This window comes from Lepidothrix coronata, unplaced genomic scaffold (assembly GCF_001604755.1).
Source record: "Lepidothrix coronata isolate B3197 unplaced genomic scaffold, Lepidothrix_coronata-1.0 Scaffold119, whole genome shotgun sequence".
Taxonomy (NCBI): domain Eukaryota; kingdom Metazoa; phylum Chordata; class Aves; order Passeriformes; family Pipridae; genus Lepidothrix; species Lepidothrix coronata.
Window position 1 is genome coordinate 147,351 of NW_016690299.1, and position 7,868 is coordinate 155,218.

The window sequence follows — 7,868 nt, forward strand, 5'->3', positions numbered from 1 at the left end:
CTGGACATGCCTGTCTCGTATTGGCCTTTTTAGCCACCAGCGTGCTTGTAACAAACGTGGGTAGAGCCCTCCTCAAATCTTCGTTTGCAAAGCCCAGCCATGATGATGATGATGATGATGATGATGATGATGATAGCCAGGGAAGCCGTACCAGAGACTTGTCTCCCCTCCCAAAGCCAGCTGCACCACTGGCATCACTGGCACATCAGCCCCCCTGCTCCTGGAGCAGCAGAGAACTGACAGAGCAGCAAATGCTTGAAAATGAAGCCTGAGACACTGGTGGACACCAGCCAAGATCATAGGCATTTTACCAGGGAGCATCTTCTCTGCTCTCTCCAGAGGGGAGCACACTGTGAATGCTGAATCAGGGCTGAGGATGATGCTCTCCAGCTCCAAAGAAGACCTACACTAGGACTCTGGGCAGAGGGACAGCAGAGTCCACCCCAGCAAAACCAGCTGACATGAGTTTTCCCTCGAGGGAGCAGAAGAATTAGACTCATTCCCTCCTACCAGCCTGTCTGTCCCCATAACAGCTTGAACCAGCTCCATGAAACAGCTGCTGGGACTAGAAGATAAGCCCTAACTCACAGGCCCAGCCCACCTGCCTGGCTCTGTGCGGCTTCTGAGGCTGCCAGAAGGGCAGAGGATGCTGCGGCTCTGGGAGCTGCATTCCTCCTGAGACCAGGGTCAGAGGCTGCTGTGGAGACCAATGAAACAAAATCTCTTTCCACTTCAATGTTCTCAGGTCGCACGGACAGCCCTGAGCTCGGGAGCACTGACGTGTTCTCTCTTCTCACTTGTACCGACACCAGACGCTGCATCCCAAGGCACAAAAAACTTTGGCACAGTGTCAGCAGAGAGGTGTGAGGACTCCCACTGCATCTTCACTTTTCTGGGACAGGGCTCCCCCCACGTGCATCCCCAGCGAGATGCCGGTGTGTCCCAGCAGCATCGCTCCCGCTGCCTCCGAGCACGCGGAGTTCCCTCAGCGGCGGCGGCCCCGCGGGCTGGTCCGGCTGCAGACAGTCCCGGGGCAGCCCCGGAGGAGCGGGCAGCTGCCTCCCGTCCCGGCGGGAGGGTGTCGGAGGAAACGGGGCCGTTGCCAAGCGGTCGCAGGGCACGTGCCTGCACATCCCTCCAGGTGCAGGGTCACCGGCCGCTGACGAGGTTCGTTAATTAGCTCCTCTGCCAGGCTCTCCAGGCAGCGCTTCTCTGCTTCGGGTCCTGCAACATCCCCGGCATTTTCCCACAAAAGAGCATTAGAAAAGGATGTCAGTATTCCGTAGCACGAAATGCACTCTCTTCCCCGTTAGAGATCCAGGAGACAGGTAACGACCCCGAAATCCCTCAAAGCTCTCCGCTTTACTGCCCCCAAAGGTGACCCAGCCTTTCTGTCTCCTGCCAGGATCATCGCTCCTGCAACTCCGATGCTGCAGACCCTGTCCTCGGACCGGGCAGGGTGCGAGCAGGGTGCGGGGCAGCTGCGCGCCCCGGGGGTGGGCAGGAGCCCTCGCCATGCGGGGCAGCGCGGAGCGAAGCCGCCGCTGCGCTCGTACCCCGCGCTCCCGCTCCGCGGGACGATTCCGCCGGTGCGTCTGTCGGATCCACCATCAGGTCAAACCCCGGCGCACGCCCCGCGCCAGCCCCGCCCGCCGCCCGCTCCGGTCCCGGGGCCCCGGGTGGAGGCTAGGGGGGCTTGGGGGGTGACCGAGGGCCGCGGCCGCTCTCGGTCCCCGTCGCTGTAGCCTGGCCCCGGCGCGGCGGGCCAGGCGGAGGCGTGTCCGTGCCGGTGTCCGCGTCCCTGCCGGTGCCCGGTGCCCGGTGCCGGTCCCGCCCGGCGGCGCGCAGCCCGGAGCCCGGCGCGGCGGGGGGCGGCCCGGCCGCACGTCTGCGCGGCTGCGGCCGGGCGGCTGTGGCTCAGCCGTGCGTGCGGCGGGGCGGGGAGGGCCCGGCTGCTCCAGCCCGCCCCGGCGCGGCGCGGCGCGGGGGAGGCGGCGGCTGCTCCATGCGGCAGCGAGCGGCGCGGCTGCCCGCGGCCGGGGCCGGGGCCGGGCGGAGGCCGGCGGCGCGGAGGATGGGCGCAGCAGCCGCCGCCGCGGAGGGCCGAGCCGCGGGCGCCGCGCTCCCCGCCCTGCCCCGCCGCCGCGGCTGCTCCGCCTGAGCGCGCCCGGCGCGGAGCGGCGCGGAGCCGCATGGCCCTGCCGCCGGCCGCCCCGCGCTAGCGGCACCCGCACCCGGGAGGCGCCGGCCCGGCGGCGGGGCTGCCCGCTCCCCGGCCACGTCCGTCCATCTCTCCGTCCGTCCGTCCGTCCGTCCGTCCAGCGCAGCGCCCGGCGCGCAGGATCCCGCAGCGGGGCGCGGACCGGCAGCGCTTGGCGAGGATTAACCTGGCGCAGGTACACGGCAAGGTCAGCGCCGGCGGGCGCGGAGCGGGGCGGGCCGCCCGGTGCGGGGCCATGCGGGGCGATGCGGGCGGGCTCGGCAGACTGATGCGGACGGGCTGCCCCGCGCCCCCCGCCCCCGCCCGCGCGTGTGTGCGTGTGCCGCCGCCCGCCAGAGCCGCCGCGTGGGGCCGTCCCCGGGCCGCCCTGCCCGCCCCGGCCGCGGGCAGCCCCGCCGCGGAGCCGCGGTAGGATGCGGGTGGTGAGCGCCGGCTCGGGGCGGAGCGGCGGGCAGCCCGCCTGCCGCCAGCGCCCGCAGCCCGCCGGGGCCCGGCCGCGGCCGCACCCGCAGGGGACGCGCTCCGGCCGCCGCCCGTCCCCGGAGGCTCCAGGTAACGCAGGGGGGGTCGCGCCCGGCACATCTGCATTGCACCGCGGTACCGGCCCGGGGGACGGGGCGGCGGGGGACGGGCCGGCGGGTCCCGAACGGCCCGGGCAGGGCGAGCCCGCGGCGCGGCGGGGGCGCCGGTACGGGGGCGGCGGCGGCGGGGGGACGCCACTCCCGGGAGGGCGGCGGCGGCGGGGAGCGCGGGGCGCGGAGCGGAGCGGCGGGGCGGGCACCCCGCGGACGGGCCGGGCCGCGCTGCCGCCGCTGCCCGCGGGACGGCGCCGGCGGCCGCCCGCGTTGGGCTGGGCTGGGCTGGGGATGCTGCGGGCCGGGGATGCTGCGGGGCCGCCCGTGCCACGGCCGCCGCCCCCTCCGCGCCGCGCTGCTGCCGCCGCCGCCGCCCGGTTACGCGGCACCGCTGGCGCTGCGGCGCTGCCCGAGCGGGCGGAGGCGCCTCTGTGCGCGGAAGCATCCCGGGGCGCTCCCGCGGGGCCGGGACCGCGGCTCAGGGGGTGAAGGGCTGTGTCGGAGGGAGCAGGAACCCCCCGTTTCCCCCTGCCCCGTCCCGGCGCCCCTGCCCGCCACACACACACACCGCTCCCCCCGCTACTCTCTCCTGGGGGCCGCCGCGGTCCCCCGCGTCCCGGGATGCGGGTGCGCTCTCCTCCATCTCCTTCGCCCTCTCCGTGGCGAGCACCGCTGTCAGCGGGAGAGAGGATGTAGGACAGGATGGACCTTCCCCGCCGGAAGGTTCCCGCTGGGGAGATGGCAGAGCAGCGGTGAAGGAGCCGGCGGAGCCTCGCAGCCATGTTGGTGTCGGAGCATCAGCCCTCCCGGCTCCAGGAGCGGATGCCGGAGCACACAGACTCCTGGAGCCCAGGAGCAGCTGGCGGCGAGCAGCGGGTGCGGTCACGGGCCGGTGTGAGGCGGGCACAGGCATATCTGGGCCAGGAGGACTGGGGAAGCCCCTTTCCGGGCTGTTCTTTGCCAACATGGTCTGGAGGACACCGGCTCTGCAGTTCCTCTGCATCCCGGGACAGCAGCGCTTCACCTCCTCCCTCTCTCCCTCCCTCCCTCTGTCCCGTCTCCGGGGCAGGGACCGTTTCTCATTACGCTGCATGTCTGGAGCAGAGGAAGGTGTTGGTCCCAGCTGTGGTCATGAACATGGCTTCACCAGTCCTGGAGACCAGGGGTAGGACAGCAGGTGCCCCCAGTCAAGCCCAGCCCTGTGCAGCCTCCAGGTGACTGCTGTGGAGCCGGGAGTCCTGCCCTTGGCCATCGTGCTGTCGTGCTGGTGATCCTCCCCACCCACGCTTCCATTTCACATGTTCTGCGTGACACGTGGTGTCAGCTCGTGCATTCTGAGCATCCTCGGGTGAGCGCTGCGTGTCCAGGGCTGCTCAGGCCAGCGCAGCCAGGCAGTACGCTGGCGAGGCAAAATAGATCTGTCCCGGAATTTAGCCCATTTGGTTCCAGGTGCACATCTGCAGGTGGAGGGCCCTGGGATGGCTCTGGCAGCACCGATCCTGGCCCTGATTGTGTTCAGGAGCGCGGGCGCGGAGCCACCTGTGCCGGGAGCGGTCTGTCCCCGTGTGGCGGGGCTGTGTCCCGGGACAGCCCGCTGCTGGACCCGTGTGCTCGGGGCTGCATGTGCTGCCCCAGGGACTCCGGCTGGGCACCTCGCTCCTGTGTATGGGCCCCACATCGGAGCAGGCTCCGTGGTGCTGCCATAGTCGGTCCTGGCAGGGGGATGTGTGCCAGTGGGCTCTGGAGCCAGGCCTGGTGATTCTGCTGCTGATCTGGGAGCGAGGTTCGACTCTGCACAAGGCGCTGTACCAGAGCCTGAGTGTTCTCGGTGCCCAACACCTTCCCAATCCATGGTTCTATATATATACTGTACTCAAGGGATTATGCATTTGTTTAAATGCATAATAAATGTGTTTAAATGCGTAAGGCTGGATCAGAATGAACACCAGAGCTCGCCAGTTCGGCCTGCAGTCACAAGCCTCGCTAAGAAACGTCTCCTGGCATATTAGCTCATTCTGCTTTCAGAAAGAGCAGTTTCTGATTTTATCATGGCAGGGCAGTCAGTGGAAGCAAATCCTGGATATCTCAAGTGCCCAGTGCAAGTTCAAAGCTGAACTAGTTCACCAGTTCAACAAACACTTCCAGGTGCAGGAGAGGGCTCCAGGTTGTCCCATTCCACCAAACACCTTCAGCTGTGGGGGTGGGCTCCAGATTGTCCTGTCTCAGTGAGAGCTGGCAGGTTGAGTGCTCCTGTTGTCCTTGTGACCAGGAGAAGCACCGGGCTCGGCTGCAGCAGTGCTCAGGATGCCATGCCAGGGGATTGGTTTGAATTTTTCATATGGCTCTTGTCTGGAGAGGCTCCCATTGGCAGCTGAAGGTGTGAGTGCTGATGGGGGGAGGAAGGCTGGCTGGTGGTGTGGGACAGAATGGTGGGAACTCAGAAGAGATTTGGCGGAGCAGCATGTCAAGAAGAAACCAGATCTTCCCCAATTTTTTGAGAAAGATTAGAGACATGAAGGCGGGTGCACCATGAAGGATGGGCCTGGCACATGGGGTGCCTGTCTTGGGAAGATGGAGCACCCTGAGGTGCCTGGAGGGCTCGTCTCTCCTCTGGGGCACGTGGAGGTGGTTCAGAGGCTGGAGAGCTAATGACTTTCCATCGCTGATCAATACTGCCTGTGCTTTCAGATGTGGTAACAGGCTGGGTTTTATAGAGCGATCTTTGCATATTCCCTGCGCGAGCAGCGAGGCCGGAGCGCCGCTCTAATGGCCTCGCTATTAGCGGGCTCAGAGCCTGAGCCAAACTGAAAAGGCTGTCTAAGTGCTGCTCAAGCGTTTTGGGCCAGGCACATTCTATGCATTAGGGAAGATTTGTACTCCTTGGGTCAGACATCACTGAGTGTTGTCTATTTATACACATCTAAATATATCCTCTGCAGTCTTCAGACTTTTCTAGCTAGTAGTAAAATTACTTTTCAATATCACACTATTAAAATGTGCTTGCTGAGACTATATGATGAAGTTTGTGCTAAGAGTGGGCTTTGTGTGTGTGTGTGTGTGTGTGTTTTTAAAAAAACTATTCTTGAGGTAGTTACCTAAAATGCTTTGGAAACAAAAGCTTGTTGTTGTCCATGTAGCTGGGTAGCAGACAGAAATGTGGTTGAACAGAGGCACCACTGGAGACATATTCAAGCCTGGAAAGCCAAATCCAAACCTTATCCAAAGTATAAGGTTTTGTTGCTGAAGAGTGAACCATTCTTTCTAGAAATATATGTCAAATAATCATGTACTTTGCAGCAAAATAGAAACATTTGCTTAGAATTAGTCAGATACACCTTCTGGTACCCTGGAGTTTGAGGTGTCATTTTGAAAACAAAATGACAAATCTTGAAGAAATAACTTAGGTTATGGAATTCCTCCGTGCGGTGCCCAGATCCAGGCTGTTGAAGGTGTTCCCACACAGTCCTGCTGCAGGGGTGGGTCTGTGTCCCTATGTACCTTTCTCCGGAGCTGGCATGGGTCTGGTGGGGCTCTCAAGGAGGGATGGAGACCTCTCCTACACCTCCGAGTGAGCTGCAGGCCTGCTCACGGGGCTGTGGTGCCAGCGGTGTCTGGCTGAGTGCCTGCAGCCTGACGTGAGATAGTGATGGCACCCGTTTGTCTTCTCTGGAGCTCTCACTGTCGGCTCTTGGAGAACTAAGAGGCTGCAGAGGAAGGGAGAGGGGTTGGCATTCGGGGAGAGGAGGTGGGGTGAGGAGAGGTGAATGCAGGGCTCTCCAAGGACACCCTTGCCTGAAGTCCCTCAAGCCAAGGACAGGTGCTGAGCCCCTGGGCCACCCCTGGTCCCTCAGCCAGGACTCTGGGTCTGTAGTGTGAAACTGTGTGGTGCCAGGAGCTGTGCCCTGACAAGGACCGTGGGTGCAGGTATCCCTGGCAGCTGCTTTAACTACCCAGTTATCCCATTATTTAGCTGTGTGAGGGTCTCTCTGGTGTCCAAGGGGCTCCCTGCCCCATCCTGGCTGGCTCGCTGGCCACTGAGGCACAGGCTGGGCACCCTGTGCCTGCCGCCTGAGCCAGGCAGCAGCTCTTGTGTTCTCATGGAATAAATGGCTCTGCAAGCCATATTTGCCCCAACAGTCAGGATAATGCAGAAGGTGATTTGTCAAATGGCTAATTGAGGCAGTAATGGGAACCTTGATGGGTGCCTCTAGTTGCGTAGCACATGGCCAGCAAGACCTTGGATCATTTGAGCCAGTTCCTGATGCTGCAGAGCCTGTGTCCAGTGCTGTACTTTTGAGGTTGCTCTTCTAGAAAAAGCTTCTCCCTGGGAACTGTCTCTTGCCAAAAACATTTCCATGAAAGCACATGATTAGGTAACTTTGCTTTAAAATGGAGTATCTTTTTTCCCTTTAAGTTTTTGTTTAGGCTTCTCTGTCAATATCATATTGGAATTCTTTTGGATTGGAGACAGATTAAACTCTTCAGTTTTTGTTGGCTTAGCATTGTTTCATTGCCAGATAGCTGAAATTCCCTGTGTATTTATTACTAATTCTTTGTACTCCCTGGTCTCTGTATCTGGCCACGGGGGACAGATAAGCAGGAGCCCACCGTAGTGAGCTGTGGCAGCTCTGTGCCTCCTGCAGCAGGACTGACCAGCTGTGGGACAGAAGGTGTGTGAGGAAAACACATACAACAAGGAAAAAGGGCGGTGGAGAAAGTCACACCAATGGGAATCCTCAGGATGTGTTCTCAGTCCCCTGGTGACAGCGCTGCTGGTCCCAGGGTTGGGATGAGGTTGCTTTAAACCGAGTCATGCAAACATGTTCTGCTGCACGTGGGTGAGATGTGAGTTAAACTTCTCTGGGTTTAAGCCAGAGTTAAGAGTTTGCCTGGGATGTGAAGTCTCTGCCCAGGACAGGAGGGCAGGTGCCATGGGCACAGGAAAGGCAGGTGCTGTGGGCAGAGGAAAGGCAGGCGCTGTGGCACAGGAGGGCAGGTGCTGTGGGCAGAGGAAAGGCAGGGGCTGTGGGCAGAGGAAAGGCAGGCGCTGTGGCACAGGAGGGCAGGTGCTG

At 62.4% G+C, this 7,868-nt stretch overlaps 1 protein-coding gene across 4 annotated transcripts in view; it reads left to right on the forward strand.

Moving 5' to 3' along the window:
• Positions 1-2,295: 2,295 nt before the first annotated feature.
• The window catches only part of LRFN5 (leucine rich repeat and fibronectin type III domain containing 5), a 36,861-nt gene continuing 31,288 nt past the window's right edge, over positions 2,296-7,868 (forward strand). For 2 of the 4 annotated variants that reach the window (XM_017825527.1, XM_017825524.1), the window contains exon 1: positions 2,296-2,396. The gene's annotated coding sequence lies outside the window, so the exon portion shown is untranslated. Of the gene's footprint in view, positions 2,409-2,740; positions 2,774-7,868 lie in introns of those variants that run through there. The other 2 variants (XM_017825525.1, XM_017825526.1) reach the window with 2 other exon arrangements.